Here is a 15665-nt window from a genome sequence, read left to right as displayed (position 1 = left end):
GCCCCTGGGTTCAATCCCAGTACAAAAAAAGGAAAAAACAAAAAACACATATTATTATATCAATGCCTAAAGTTGGACAGGGATATTAAGATCCAAACATACTATCAAGGGCATATAAACTTTCATGAATTGCAACTAGGAGGTATATATTAAAAACCTTACAAGGAACATCCATATACATGTATTCCAGATATATCAACAAGCACACCCAGATCAGAAAGCTAAATAAGAATAAAGGGATGGGTGGGAATCTGTCTACAATATACTGTGTACTTTAAAAATTAGAACCACATGAATATATTCCAAAAATATTAAGAAATTAAAATTTTAAAACTATATATACTTGCCTTTAATCATCTTTGTGTGTATGTATGTGTTGGGTGTGTGTGTGTGTGTGTGTGTGTGTGTGTGTGTGTGTGTGTGTGTGTGTAAAGGAGAAAGACAATGTGTATATATATACACATAGGCAACCATTGAGCTACACCCTTAACCCTTTATATATATATATATATATATTTTTTTTTTTTTAATTATTTATTGCCAGGCACTGAGGTGCTCACCTGTAATCTCAACAACTTTATAAGCTGAGGCAAGGGATTATAGGTTTGAGACCAGCCTCAATAACTTACCAATAATCTGACTTAAAATGCAAATAAAAAAGGACTAGGGGACTAGGGATATAGCTCAGTTGGTACAGTGCTTGCCTTGCATGCATAAGGCCCTGGGTTCAATCTCCAGCACCGTTTAAAAAAAAAAAAAAAAAAGAACTAGGAATACAGCTCAGGGGTAAAGTGCCTCTGAGTTCTATCTTTAGTAACCAACAAAAAGACAGTTCACTGATAATGACAATAGTAAAAAGTTGGAAATCACCTAAATGTTTAACAATAGTAACCAACAGAATGTCTAAATAACGATTTTTTAAAAAAGGTACTGCAGAAGTAGTGTTTGACGTAGAATGATGATAAAGTAAGTGGGAAAATGCAGGTATAGAACAGAAGGTTTAAAAAAAATCAAATGGAATGTGTGATCACAACTCTGGAAATTAATTTTTGTCTCTACACACAGAACAGGGATTGATACACCAAGTTGGTGATGACTGTATCTAGGAGATAGAATTGAGGGTATTCGGAATTGCTCTTTACTTAACTATACTGTGATTTTCCTAAAGTGATTCTGTATTATTTCATTCACTATGAAAAATGTTGGGCAGACATTTTAATGACATGGAGAAATTTTTAACACATTAATCATATATAATCTTAAACCAATTGTCTACATTAATAATTCATATTCCTAATTTACACCTTTACATATTCATAATTATATTCAAATGCATTAATATTCATCCTATAGATATAATTTCATATATACATTTTTTTTTTTTTTAAGCCAGAAGAGCTCTAGGATCCCACTGAACTGATAAGCAGCATTTGTGTGTAAGTGGAATGACTAATGGAGTCGAGAAAGAAGATGGTCCATCACTTTCAGGAAATTCTCAGAGATACACCACCCAAAAAAAGTTCAAAAACATTGTTAATAAAAAAAATTGTTAATAGTATTCATTGTGTGTATTAGAACATGAAAATATATTCCTCTTATCTGGTTGTCACTTTGGACCTGTTATACAATCATCCCCATAAACCATACTTTGCTGTCTTCCCCATCCTGTGTAACCACTATTCTGTTCTCTACTTCTATGAGCTCAGTTTTTTTGGATTCCAAATGTAAGTGATATCATGTGACATCTGTCTTTCTATGCCTGGCTTACTGTACTGAAATAACACAATGTATCCCAGAAAGATATAAAATTATTATGTCAATTTAAAATAAATAAAAAGATCAACAAATAATTTTAAATACAATCAGCATTAAGTTGAAGAATACAGTGATTAAAAGCACAGACTCTGATTTAGACTGCATCAAGCCCAGAATACTTCAATGTCTTTGGGTAAGTCACCTAAACTCTGTGTACAAACTTCTACAACCATAAAATGGGATAAAAGTAACTATGTCAAAAGGATGTTATTTAACTGATTCAAGTCATGTAATGGGCTTAGAATAGTACTCCATACATGGTAAGTCTAAAATAAACAGTAATTACCATCTTATCATCATCTTAACAGAACAATGATGCTAACAGTTTCTACCTTGTGCTATTCTATATTTTTCAAAATTTCTGTGATGATCATGTGTTTTTTTTTAACACGTAAAATGGTAATTCAAGTCAAGCATAATGGCACATGCCTGTAATCTCAAGTACTCAGGAGGCTGAGGCAGAAGGATTATGAATTCAAGGTCAGTTTGGGCAATTTAGTGAGATCCTGTCTCAAAATAATACTTTAAAAAGGCTGGGCTTGATCACTCATGCCTGTAATCCCAGCAATCAGGAGGCTAAGGCAAGAAAACCAAAAGTTCATGGCTAGCCTGGGCAACTGAGCAAGACTCCCATCTCAAAATTTTTAAAATAAATAAATAAATAAATAGGGCTGGGAAGTAGTTCACTGGCAGAGTGCTCCTGGATTCAATTCTCGGTATGACAGGGGAAAAGGTTATCTTAAAAATTGCCTAAAAAGTTTCCACAATTTCTGTCACTCTTTATTACCGATACTAATTAAAAACAAAATTATAGTTAATAAAGGACTTAGTCTTTTGTATTTTGCAGAACTAGGGATTAAACCCAGGGGCTCTCAACCACTGAGCTATATCCCCAGACCTTTTTTTTGTTTGTTTGTTTGTTCGTTTGGTACTGGAGACTGAATCCAGGGGAGCTTAACCACTGAGCCACATCCCCAGACTGTTTTGTTTTTTTTATTTTGAGACAGGGTCTCACTAAGTTGCTTAGGGCCTCACTAAGTTACTGAGGCTTGCAATTCTCCCAACTCAGACTCCCACATCACTGGGATTAAAGGCATCTGCCACCAAGCCCAGGAAAGAATTTGTTCTTCAGGAATGCTGTTATGAAGTTGAAAAGGGAAAAAAATACAAGTTGGCACTTAGAGCTGACTTTGGCCTTACAAATGAATTAGCAATAAAGGAATATATTTAAGGCCCTAGGACGGGAAGACTGGCCATGAAACCAAAACCAAATCCAAACCCAAGAAGTAAACTATTACTAAAAAACAGACCATTTTATTTCCACATTAAATATAAAAAGGGAAAATAACAAGGATTACTTTCTCTCAGTTACAGGAGGAAATCATCTAAGGACACAAGAATGAACCAATAACAGAGTAGTGAATTAGAGAAAGGTGTTCCAAGGACTTTAATAAGAACTGGTCAGAAGTGATGAAATGTTCCTATGACCAAACAGATTGGCTTTTAGTTTAACATAAATTCTTTGTAACTTAGACAATAAAAAAACAAATCAATACCTTCTGAAAAGAAAATAGCTAATGTCCATTTTAATGTCTACTCTGTCCTCCAAGTAAAGTTCCAAAAATCAATGCAATAAATTGCTCCACACATCTAAGAATTTACAAGGTCAAGGTCTGGGGCAGAGGTGTAGTTCGGTGGTAGAGCTCTTGTCTAGCAGGCATGAGGTGCTGGTTCAATCCCCAGTACCAAAAAAAAGAAAAGAAAAAAAAAAAAAAATTCCAGAATGGGGTTGTGGCTCAGTAGTAGAACACTTGCCTAACACATGTGAGGCCCTCGGTTCAATCCTCAGCACCACATAAAAAAATAATAATAATATAAAGGTATTGGGTCCATCTACAACAAAAAAATATTTTAAAAAATAAATCAAGATCCTACTGTCAATGCCATTAAGCAACCAAGTCTGATTGTATCTGGTATATTTCTATTGTCTCACAAAATGTCCCCTCAAACATTTATCATTTCCTTATAGTAAGTATACAGAATTCTTTCTTCTAGCTTGAGAAATGAGGGACAAATGTTTAACATGAATTAAGCATCACACAATATATACGCGTATCAAATGTCACATGGCACTCCATTAATATGTACAATTTGTATTCTTTTATGTCTCAGTTCAAAATAAATTCAATTTAGCCAGGTACAGTGATACACACCTGTTATTCCAGAGATTTAGAAGGCTGAGGCAGCAGGATCCCAAGTTTGGGGTCAACCTCAGCAACTTAGTGAGACCATGTCTCAAAATAAAATACAAAGCTGGGCACAGTGGCACACACCTGTAATCCCAGCAGTTTGGGAGGCTGAAGAAGAAGGATCACAAGTTAAAAGCCAGCCGCAGCAACTTAGCGAGGCACTTAGCAACTGAGATGCTGTATATAAAAAAATATAAAAACAGGTGGGATACGTGGCTCAATGGCTGAGCACCCCTGGGTTCATTCCCCAGTACCAAAAAAAAGCAAAATAAAAAATAAAAAGGGTTGGGGATTTAACTCAGAAGTAAAGCAACCTTGGATTAAATCTCTAGTACCAAAAAAAAAAAAAATCATAAAAATAAAAATAAATTAAAAAATTGAATTTAAGCTAGGCATATTGGTATACACCTATAATTACATTGAACCAGGAGACGGAGGCAAGAGGATACCAAGTTCAAGACCAGCCTCAGCAATTTAGCAACACCCTATCTCAAAATAAAAATAAAAAGAACAGGGATATAGCTCAGTGGTTCAGTGCCCTGACATCAATTCCCAGTCCCCCTGCAAAATGAATTATGATGAAAGAAATTAAATTTTAAAAAATGAAAATAGTGGGAAAGACGAGGGGAGATCCAAGATGGCACACTAGAGGGAGGCTGCGTTCCTTGTCACTCCATAACTCGGGTTTCAAGCAGAGGATATCTGTTGTTTAGTGAGGCAGTTCTTGATGCTTATCAATCCCTGCTGTTCACCCCATTTGTCTACTGAGTTCACCAGCAGTCTGCAGCATATCGACTACTTCTTGAGTGCAGATTGCTCACTGTCTGGCGCCTATCATCCACCATTTCCCTGCCCCTTGCCTGCCCACTGCCTGCCTTTCCCCTACCCATCACCCACCACCCGAGATTCACCTGCCAATCGTCCCCAGGACCCCTCACCCCGACCAATTACTCCCTGCTCCCGGGGCCCTCAGACCGATTGACTGCTCCCGCCTCCAGGACCCCAAGACCAACTGACTGCATGCTACCACCAAGACCCTCAGACCAACTGAGTACACCAGCCTCTAGGATTCCACAACCAGACTGACCACACCTGCCTCCGGGAACCCTGCCCAACCACACCCTTACCCTGTGCTGCAGCTTCTCATTTGCCAACACATTTGGAAGCCAGAATGGCCATCTTCAATAAACCTGGAAGTCGTATCTCCATTTTTAGGTGGAGCAAATATCATCCTGAAACGCCTGCTAGAGACTGGTAGCTCATTGTCAGGTACCTCTCATATATCAGGCTGATGAAGACTGGGAGGTTTGAATACTATATGACTGCTAGAGTGTAGTTTTTTTTTTTTGTTTTTTTTTCTCCTTATTGAAAAATTTTAAGTTTTCATTTCTTTACTTTTCTCACTCTATTTTCCTTTTGTTTACCTGTTCCCTCAGAGTCTCTTTCTCCCTTTTTGCATGCTAACAACCAACTTCTTTTGATTACACTCTTATTCTTTCTACAATCAAGAACTTCCACATACTCTTTTCTTATCCCATTAACAGTTACATCCTATATCCCTCCCCATCCTCTTTATCCTCCATTAGAAACTGCAGACCTTATTCATATCTTTTGTTATATTGTATATAATAACAACTCATTCTGTGTATTATGACAATATTGTTAATGTCCTCATAGGGGCTATTTGGTTTGGGGTTGCATATTATCTGTACTGGGCACTGCTAATAATGATCTCCCCATTAAAGAAAAGGATTTGAAAATCTATAGAATCACTATAAGCCTATGGGGGGAAAGTCCAAAACCCCAGATCTGCATTGCCAGAGGGGAAGAAACATGAACAACATAAAAAAACAAGGGAAGAAAATGATCCAAACAAACCTAGATTCTATATTTCTAGAACCCAGTGACAGTATGGTAGAAGAAATGTCAGAAAAGAACTTCAGAATATACATAATTAAAATGATTCATGAAGCAAAGGATGAGATAAGAGAGCAAATGCAGGCAATGAATGATCACTCCAATAAGCAGTTGAAAGAGCAACTGCAGGAAGCAAAAGATCATTTCAACAAAGAGATAGAGATTCTCAAAAAAAAAAGCAGAAATCCTTGATGGATTTCTCAATGGAAATGCATCACCAAAAGACAGACCACTTGGAACACAGAACCTCAGACAATAAAGACAAAATATTTAATCTTGAAAATAAAATTGACCAAACAGAGAAGATGGTAAGAAATCATGAACAGAACCTCCAAGAACTCATGAAAAGACCAAATTTAAGAATTATCAGAATTGAGGAAGGCCCAGAGATACAAACCAAAGGAATGAATAACCTATTCAATAAATAATAGCAGAAAATTTCCCAAATCTGGAGAATGAAATAGAAAATCAAATACAAGAGGCTTACAGAACACCAAATGCACAAAACCACAACAGAGCCACACTAAGGCACATTATAATGAAAATGCCTAACATACAAAATAAAGAGAGGATTTTGAAGGCTGTGAGAGAAAAGCATCAGATTACATATAGGGGAAAACAAATACAGATATAAGAACATTTCTCAGCCCAGATTCTAAAAGCTAGAAGGGCCTGGAACAACATATTTCAAGCTCTGAAAGAACATGGTTGCCAAACAAGAATCCTATACCCGAAGGGATCCAAGATGGCCGACTAGAGGGAAGCTGCGTTCCTTGTAGCTCCGTAACTCCGGTTTCAAGCCGTAACTCCGGATATCCCTAACTCCGGATATCCGTTTCTTGGAGAGGCAGTTTTTGCTGCTTATGGATCCCCTGCTGTCTACCCCATTTGTCTGTGATCGCCTGCAGTCTGCAAGCATATCGACGCCTTTTTGAGTGCAGATTGTTCACTGTCAGACGCCTATCATACGCCATTTGCTGCCTCTTGCCTGTCCATCACCTGCCTTTCACCTACCCATCACCCACCACCCAGGGTTCACCTCCTGATCCTACAACAGCTGCAAGCAGACTGACCGCAGACCGCCAGTGGAGCGCCAGCTGCCGGCTGTTCCCTGGAAATTCTCTGTCACATTACCTGCAGGTTTGGTTACACATGGCTGCCGCCATTTTCAGACAACAGCCAGGATTTGTGGGACCCTTGACCGGACTGACTGAGCCCCGTCTCCAGGATCCCTCAGCCTGACCGATCACTCCCTGCCTCTGGGGCCCTCACATCGACTGACTGCTCCCTGCTGCCAGGACCCCAGACCGACTGACTGCGCCTGATCACCAAGTCCCCAGACCAACTGATTGCACCCTGCTTCCAGGAACCCACAACTACTCCAAAAACACCCGACCTCCAGGACCCTTGCCTGACCAACCACACCCCACCTCCAAGACCACGTACACAGCCCGAGCTGCAGCTCCCCATTTGCCAACACATTTGGAAGCCAGAGCGGCCATCTTGGATAATCCTGGAAGCCAAAGCTCTGATCTTTAGGTGGGGCAAATCCCATCCTGAGACGCCTGCTGGAGACTTGAAACTCATTATCAGGTACCTCTCATGCATCAGACTACTGAAGGCTGGGAGGTTTGAACTATATGACTGTTATAGTGTAGATTTTCTTTCTTCTCCTTATTGAACAATTTTAAGTTTTTATTTCTATACTTTTTTTGGCTCTCTTTTCCTTTTGTTTACCTGTTCCCTCAGACTCTCTTTCTCCATTTTGTCATGCTAACATCCAATTTCTTTTGATTACACTCTCACCCTTTCTATTATCTACAACTTCTGTATATTATTTTCTTAACCCATTAACAGTTACATCCTACATGCTTCTGCATCCTCTTTATCCTCCGTTAGAAACTGCAGACCTTATTGCAAATCTGTTTGTCATACTAAAGATAATAATTGAACTCATTCAGTTTATTATGACAATTTTGTTATTGTTCTCATAGGGGCTATTTGGTCTAGGATTGCATAGTGCCTGAACTGGACACTGTTAATATTGATCTCCCATAAAGAAAAGGTTTTGGAAACCTATAGGGCCACTATAAGCCTATAGGGGACAATCTGCAATATCCCAGATCTGCACTGCTAGAGGGGAAGATACATGAACAACATGAAAAAACGAGGGAAGAAAATGATCCAAACAAATCTAGATTCTATATTAATAAAATCCAATGACAGTATGGTATAAGAAATGTGAGAAAAGGACTTCAGATTTTACACGATTAAGATGATTCGCAAAGCAAAGGATGAGATAAGAGAGCAAATGCAGGCAATGAATAATACCAATAAGAAATAGAAAGAGCAACTGCAGGAAGCAAAAGATCATTTGAACAAAGAGGTAGAGATTCTCAAAAAAAGCCAAACGGAAATCCTTCAAATGAAGGAAACGATGAACCAAATAAAAAACTCAATGGAAAGCATCACCAACAGATTAGACCACTTGGAAGACACAACCTCAGACAATGAAGACAAAATATTTCATCTTGAAAATAAAGTTGCCCAAACAGAGAAGATGGTAAGAAATCAGGAACAGAATCTCCAAGAACTATGGGACATCATGAAAAGACCAAATTGAAGAATTATTGGGATTGAGGAAGGCACAGAGAAACAAACCAAAGGAATGAACAACCTGCTCAATGAAATAATAGCAGAAAATTTCCCAAACCTGAAGGATGAAATGGAAAATCAAATACAAGAGGCTTACAGAACACCAAATGCACAGAATCACAACAGATCCACACCAAGGCACATTATACTGAAAATGCCTCACATTCGAAATAAAGATAGGATTTTGAAAGCCACGAGAGAAAAGCATCAGATTACATAGAGGGGGAAACCAATACGGATAGCAGCAGACTTCTCAACCCAGACTCTAAAAGCTAGAAGGGCCTGGAACAACATATTTCAAGCTCTCAAAGAACATGGTTGCCAACCAAGAATCCTATACCCAGCAAAACTAACTTTCATATTTGAAGATGCAATAAATCCCTCCATGATAAACGAAAGTTAAAAGAATTTACAAATAGAAAGCCTGCACTACAGAATGTTCTAAACAAAATATTCCATGAGGAGCAAAAGAAAAACAACAATGTAGGTAAGCAAAGGGAGGAACTACCTTATAGAAAAACCACTCAAAGGAAAAACCGAGCCAAGTTAAAAACCAAAAATAAGCCCAAATGACTGGGAATACAAATCATATCTCAATAATAACCCTGAACATTAATGGCCTAAACTCATCAATCAAAAGACACAGACTGGCAGAATGGATTAAAAAGAAAGACCCAATAATATGCTGCCTGCAAGAGACTCATCTCATAGAAAAAGACATCCACGATTAAAGGTGAAAGGATGGGAAAAAAACCTACCACGCACATAGAGTAAAAAAGCAGGGGTTTCAATCCTTATATCAGATAAAGTGGACTCCAAGCCAAAGTTAGTCAGAAGGGATAAAGAAGGACATTTTGTACTGCATAAGGGAAACATAAATCAGGAAGACATAACGATAGTAAATATTTATGCCCCAAACAATGGTGCATCCATGTACATCAAACAAATTCTTCTGAATTTCAGGAATCAGACCACAACACAATAAATCTGGGTGACTTTAACACACCGCTATCACCACTAGATAGATCTTGCAAACAAAAAAAAAAAAAGAAGAAGAAGAAACCATAGAACTCAATAACACAATCAATAACTTAGACTTCATAGACAAATATAGAATATTCCATCCATTAACGAGCGGATTCACTTTCTTCTCAGCAGCACATGGAACCTTCTCAAAAATATTATGCCACAAAGCAGCCCTTAGGAAATGCAAAAAAATAGAGATACTGCCTTGTGTTCTATCAGATCATAATGGACTGAGAAATCAATGACAAAATAAAAAACAGAAAGTACTCCAACACCTGGAGACTAAATAATATGCTATTGAATGAAACATGGATAACAGAAAACATAAGGGAGGAGTAAAAAAATTCTTAGAGGTCAATGAGAATGACGATACAACATATCAAAATCTCTGGGACACTATGAAAGCAGTACTAAGAGGAAAATTCATTGCATGGAGCTCATTCCAGAAAAGAATGAAAAGTCAACAACTAAATGACCTAACATTACAGCTCAAAGCCCTAGAAAAAGAAGAACAGAACAACACCAAAAGTAGTAGAAGACAGGAAGTAATTAAAATCACAGCTGAAATCAATGAAATTGAAACAAAAGAAACAATTCAAAATTTTGACAAAACAAAAAGTTGATTCTTTTTTTTTGCAGTACTGGGAACTGAACCCAGGGCCTTGTGCTTGCAAGGCAAGCACTCTACCAACTGAGCCATATCCCCAGCCCAATGTTGGTTCTTTGAAAAAGTAAATGATTTGACAAACCCTTAGCCACACTAACAAAGAGAAGGAGAGAGAAAACTCAAATTACTAAAATTTCTGATGAAAAAGGAAATATCACGACAGACACCACTGAATACAGAACATAATGAGAAGCTACTTTGAAAATCTGTATTCCAACACAATAGAAACTACCAAAGACATTGACAAATTTCTGGAGACATATGCTCCTCCCAAACTGAACCAGGAAGACATACAAAATTTAAACAGATCAATATCAAGCACTGAAATAGAAGAAGCCATTAAAAACCTCCTATCCAAGAAAAGCCCATGACCAGACGAATTCTCAGCTGAGTTCTACAAGACCATCAAAGAAGATCTCATTCCAATACTTCTCAAAGTATTCCAGGAAATAGAAAACGAGGGTACCCTACCAAACTCATTCTATGAAGCTAATACCACCCTCATACCCAAACCAGGCAAAGACACATCAAGGAAAGAAAATTTTAGACCAATTTCCTTGATGAATATAGATGCAAAGATCCTTAACAAAATACTGTCAAACCATATCCAAAAACATACGAAGAAAATTGTACACCATGATCAAGTGGGGTTCATCCCTGGAAGGCAATGATGGTTTAACATCCGTAAATCAATAAATGTAATCCATCATGTCAATAGACATAAGGATAAGAATCGTATGGTTATTTCAACTGACGCAGAAAAAGTGTTTGACAAAATAGAACACCCCTTCATGCTCAAAACACTAGAAAAAATAGGGATGGTAGGAACATACCTGAACATTGTAAAGGCTATTTATACTAAGCCCATGGCCAACATCATTCTTAATGGAGAAAAACTCTTTAAAAACGGGATCAAGACCAGGATGTCCTCTTTCACCACTTCTATTCAACATAGTTCTTGAAATACTAGCCAGAGCAATTAGACAGACTAAAGAAATTAAAGGGATACGAATAGGAAAAGACGAACTCAAGCTGTCGCTATTTGCTGATGACACGATTCTATATTTAGAGGATCCAAAAAACTCCTCCAGAAAACTTCTAGCCCTCATTCATGAACTCAGCAAAATAGCAGCAGGCTATAAAATCAACACACATAAATCTAAAGCATTTTTATACACAAGCAATGAAACATCTGAAAGGGAAATGAGGAAAACCACTCCATTCACAATAGCATCAAAAAAATAAAATACTTGGGAATCAATCTGACCAAGGAGGTGAAAGATCTCTACAATGAAAACTACAAAACACTGAAGAAAAAAACTGAAGAAGACTTTAGAAGAAGGAAAGATCTCCCATGTTCTTGGATAGGCAGAATTAATATTATCAAAATGGTCATATTTCCAAAGGCGCTATACAGATTTAACACAATTCCAATTAAAATCCCTATGACATTTCTCATAGAAACAGAAAAAGCAATCATGAAATTCATCTGGAGGAACAAAAGACCCAGAATAGCCAAAACAATCCTGAGCAGGAAGAGTGATGCAGGAGGTATCACAATATCAGGAAATGGGTAGACATTTCACAGAAGATATACAGGTGATCAACAAATATATGAAAAAGTGCTCGTTATCCCTAGTAATTAGAGAAATGCAAATTAAAACCACCCTAAGATTTCATCTAACTCCAATTAGAATGGCTATTATCAAGAACACAAGCAGTAAGAAGTGTTGGCATGGATGTGGGGGAAAAGGCACACTCTATACATTGCTGGTGGGGTTGCAAATTGGTGCAGCCACTCTGGAGAGCAGTTGGCGATTCCTCAGATTCCTCAGAAACCTTGGAATGGACCCATCATTTGACCCAGCTATCCCACTCTTTGGTTTATACCCAAAGGACTTAAAATCAGCATACTACAATGATGCAGCCACGTCAATGTTCGTAGCAACTCAACTCACAATAGCTAGATTGTGGAACCAACCTAGATGCCCTTCAGTTGACAAATGGATGAAGAAACTGTGATATATATACACAATGGAATATTACTTAGCCATAAAGAAGAATAAAATTATTGCATTTGCGGGTTAATGGATGAAGTTGGAAAATATCATGCTAAGTAAAAGAGGCCAAGGCCAAAAAAACCAAAGGCCAAATGTTTTCTCTGATAAGTACATGACATTATATAAAGAGGGGGGGGTGACAAGGGGAAGAGAAAAATGAAGGAACTTTGGAAGGTGTAGAGTAAAATGGGGTGGAAGTGGGTGGAGGACAGAAATATAGTAGAATAAAACAGTATTACCCTATGTATATGTATGATTATATGAATGGTATGAATCTACAGTCTGTAAAAATAAAAAAGATTTTAATAAAAATAAAATGAAAATAGCTGGGCATGTGCCTGTAATCCCAGCAACTCAGGAAGGGAGGATTACAAGTTTGAGGCCAACCTTGGCAACTTGGCAAGATCCTGTCTCAAAATAAAATTTCTTAAAAGGGCTGGGGCTTTAGCGCCAAGGCAAAATGCTCCTGGGTTCAATTTCCTGTACCATAAACAAAAAAATAAAAGTGCCCCCTTACTCAGTGGCTCTAATGGGACATCAGAATGATCTCTGTCCTGCTTTGATACATGTGAGGTACAGAGCATCAACAATGAGACAATCTTACTAAAAAAGGTTCAACTAAAACCCAATCAAGTCTTCAAAGCAGGGCTTCTCAACGCAGGCACCTTTTTTTTTTATAATTAGAGTACTACAGTTTTATATAGTAGTTGGGAGTATCTTGACAAATTTGTACATGCATGGAATTTAATTTAAGTTCATGTTATCTCACTTTCTCACTCTTCCTCCCTCCCTGTTCTCCTTTGTCTACTCTACTGATCTTCCTTTCATTTATCTATTTTTTTTTTTATTGGTTCTTTCTACTTACACATAAAAGTGAAATTCTGTGTGGTATATTTATATATGCACATATCATGATTTAAAAAATTTTTTTCTGCATTTCTTCCCCTTTCCCATCCATCCTCTCCCTCCCCATCTTCTATTCTACTGATCTTCCCTTTATCTTTATGATACCCAATCCTCTCCTCATTCTTTCCTTTATTGTTTATTTCCTTTATTTCCTAGCTTCCACATGAGTTTATCCTTGTTCAAAGACTGGCTTATTTCACTTAGCCTGATGCTCTCCATTTCCATCCATTTACCAGTAAATGCCATTAATTCCATTCTTCTTTATGGTCGAATAAAACTCCATTGTGTATATATACCACAATATCTTAATCTATTCATCTACTAACGGGTGTCTACATTGATTCCATAATTTGGCTATTATGAATTATGCTCCTATAAACTTTGAAGTGGCTGTATTACTATAGTATGCTGATTCTAGTTCTTCAAGATATATACCAAGGAGTGGGATAGCTGGGTCATATAGTGGTTCCATTCCTAGTTCTATGCAGGCACCATTAACATTTTGAGTAAAATAGCTCTTTGCTGTGAGGGACTGTCTTCTGCATTGTGGGACATTTAGAAACATTCTTGGTTTCTAACCAATAGATACCAGTTGCTTTACATACCTTCTTCCCACCATCCATTTAGGAAATAAGAAGTATCTCTAGACATGACCAAATATCCTGGAGCACAAATATCCTGGAGTACCTGAGTTGTAAGCTCTACTTTATAGAAAACATAAGTAAGTTAAAAGTTATTGCATACACATGCAATCACAAAAATCCAAAAGGGGTATTCTAAACATCCTTACTCAAATTGTTGTGTAAAGACCAGCAATATGTAAACACAGGAGCTACCCAGAAAAGCAAATCCATACCACCCCAATCCTGAACTGATTCGAAAAAGCATTTTAAGTCAGACACAGTGATACACACCTGAGGCTTAGACAGGAAGATTGCAAATTTGAGGCCAGCCTGGGCAATTTAGCAAGAGCTTGTCTCAAAATAAAATCTAAAAAGGAAGAGGGATAAAAGCCAGGCACAGTGGCGCACACCTGTAATCTCAGCAGCTCGGATGACTGAGGCGGAAAGATCACAAGTTCAAAGCCAGCCTGAGCAATTTATTGAGGACCTAAGTGATTTAGCAAGACCCTGTCTCAAAATAATAAATAAAAAGAACTGAGGATTTGGCTCAGTGGTTAAGCGCCCAAGGTACCAAAAAAAAAAAGGACCTGGGATGTAGCTCAGTGGTAGAGAAATACCTAACATGTGCAAGGTCCTAAATTCAATCACTAGTAGCAGGAGGAAAAAAAAAAAAGTTTAAAGGATAAGCATTTTTTTCAGGATTCCAGTGGATGGAACACATGTACATTAAAGTATTTTGTTTGTTTTTTTTCTTTCTTTGTAGGGCTGGGGCTTAAAGTCAGGCTTCAAGCATGTAGGCAAGTGCTCCTCAGTTCCACGGAACTAATAACAAGTCAATGGTTAAAACTGACACAGTGATGCTTGCCTGTAACCCCAGCAGCTCGGGACACTGAGGCAGGATAGCAAGTTCAAGGTGTGTCTCAGCAACTTAGTGAGGCCCTAAACAACCTAGCAAGATGCTGTCTCAAAATAAAAAATAAAAATGACTGGGGAGGAAAAAAGGTACACTCATACATTGCTGGTGGGGTTGCAAATTAGTGAAGCCACTCTGGAAAGCAGTGTGGAGATTCCTCAGAAAACTTGGAATGGAACCACCATTTAACCCAGCTATCCCACTCCTTTGCCTACACCCAAAGGTCTTAAAATCAGCATACTACAGTGACGCAGCCACATCAGTGTTCATAGCTGCTCAATTCACAATAGCTAGATTGAAGGGCAACCTAGATGCCCTTCAATTGATGAACAGATAAAGAAACTGTGGTATATATTTACAATGGAATATTACTCAGCCATAAAGAATAATAAAATTATGGCATTTGCAGGTAAATGGATGCAGTTGGAGAATATCATGCTAAGTGAAGTAAGTCAATCCCCAAAAACCAAAGGCCGAATGATCTCTCTGATAAGCGGATGATGATACATAATGGGGGGTGGGAAGGAGGCAAGAATAGATAGATGGATTGTAGAGAGGAAAAGAGGGGTGGGGGAGGGGGGAAGGAAAAATAACAGAATGAGACAAACATCATTACCCTACATACATGTATGATTACAGAAATGGTGCAACTCTACTTCGTGTGCAACCAGAGAAACAACCGTTGTACCCCAAAATAAAATCGTGTACAATTAAAATAAATAAATTTTTAAAATAAATAAATAAAGGGTTGGGGATGTAGCTCAGTGGGACAGCACTCCTGGATTTAATCCCCAGTATTGGGTAGGGAGCAGGGGAAAATAAACTAAACATAAG

At 37.9% G+C, this 15665-nt stretch overlaps 1 protein-coding gene across 9 annotated transcripts in view; it reads right to left on the bottom strand.

Annotated features, from left to right (window-relative positions):
* DEPDC5 (DEP domain containing 5, GATOR1 subcomplex subunit) overlaps window positions 1-15665 on the bottom strand; it is a 138474-nt gene that overhangs the window by 93404 nt on the left and 29405 nt on the right. The window lies entirely within an intron of this gene.

Source organism: Sciurus vulgaris, assembly GCF_902686455.1.
Source record: "Sciurus vulgaris genome assembly, chromosome: 8".
NCBI classification, from domain to species: domain Eukaryota; kingdom Metazoa; phylum Chordata; class Mammalia; order Rodentia; family Sciuridae; genus Sciurus; species Sciurus vulgaris.
The sequence above is the reverse complement of the archived record's forward strand: the minus strand, read 5'-3'. Positions and strand labels throughout refer to the sequence as shown.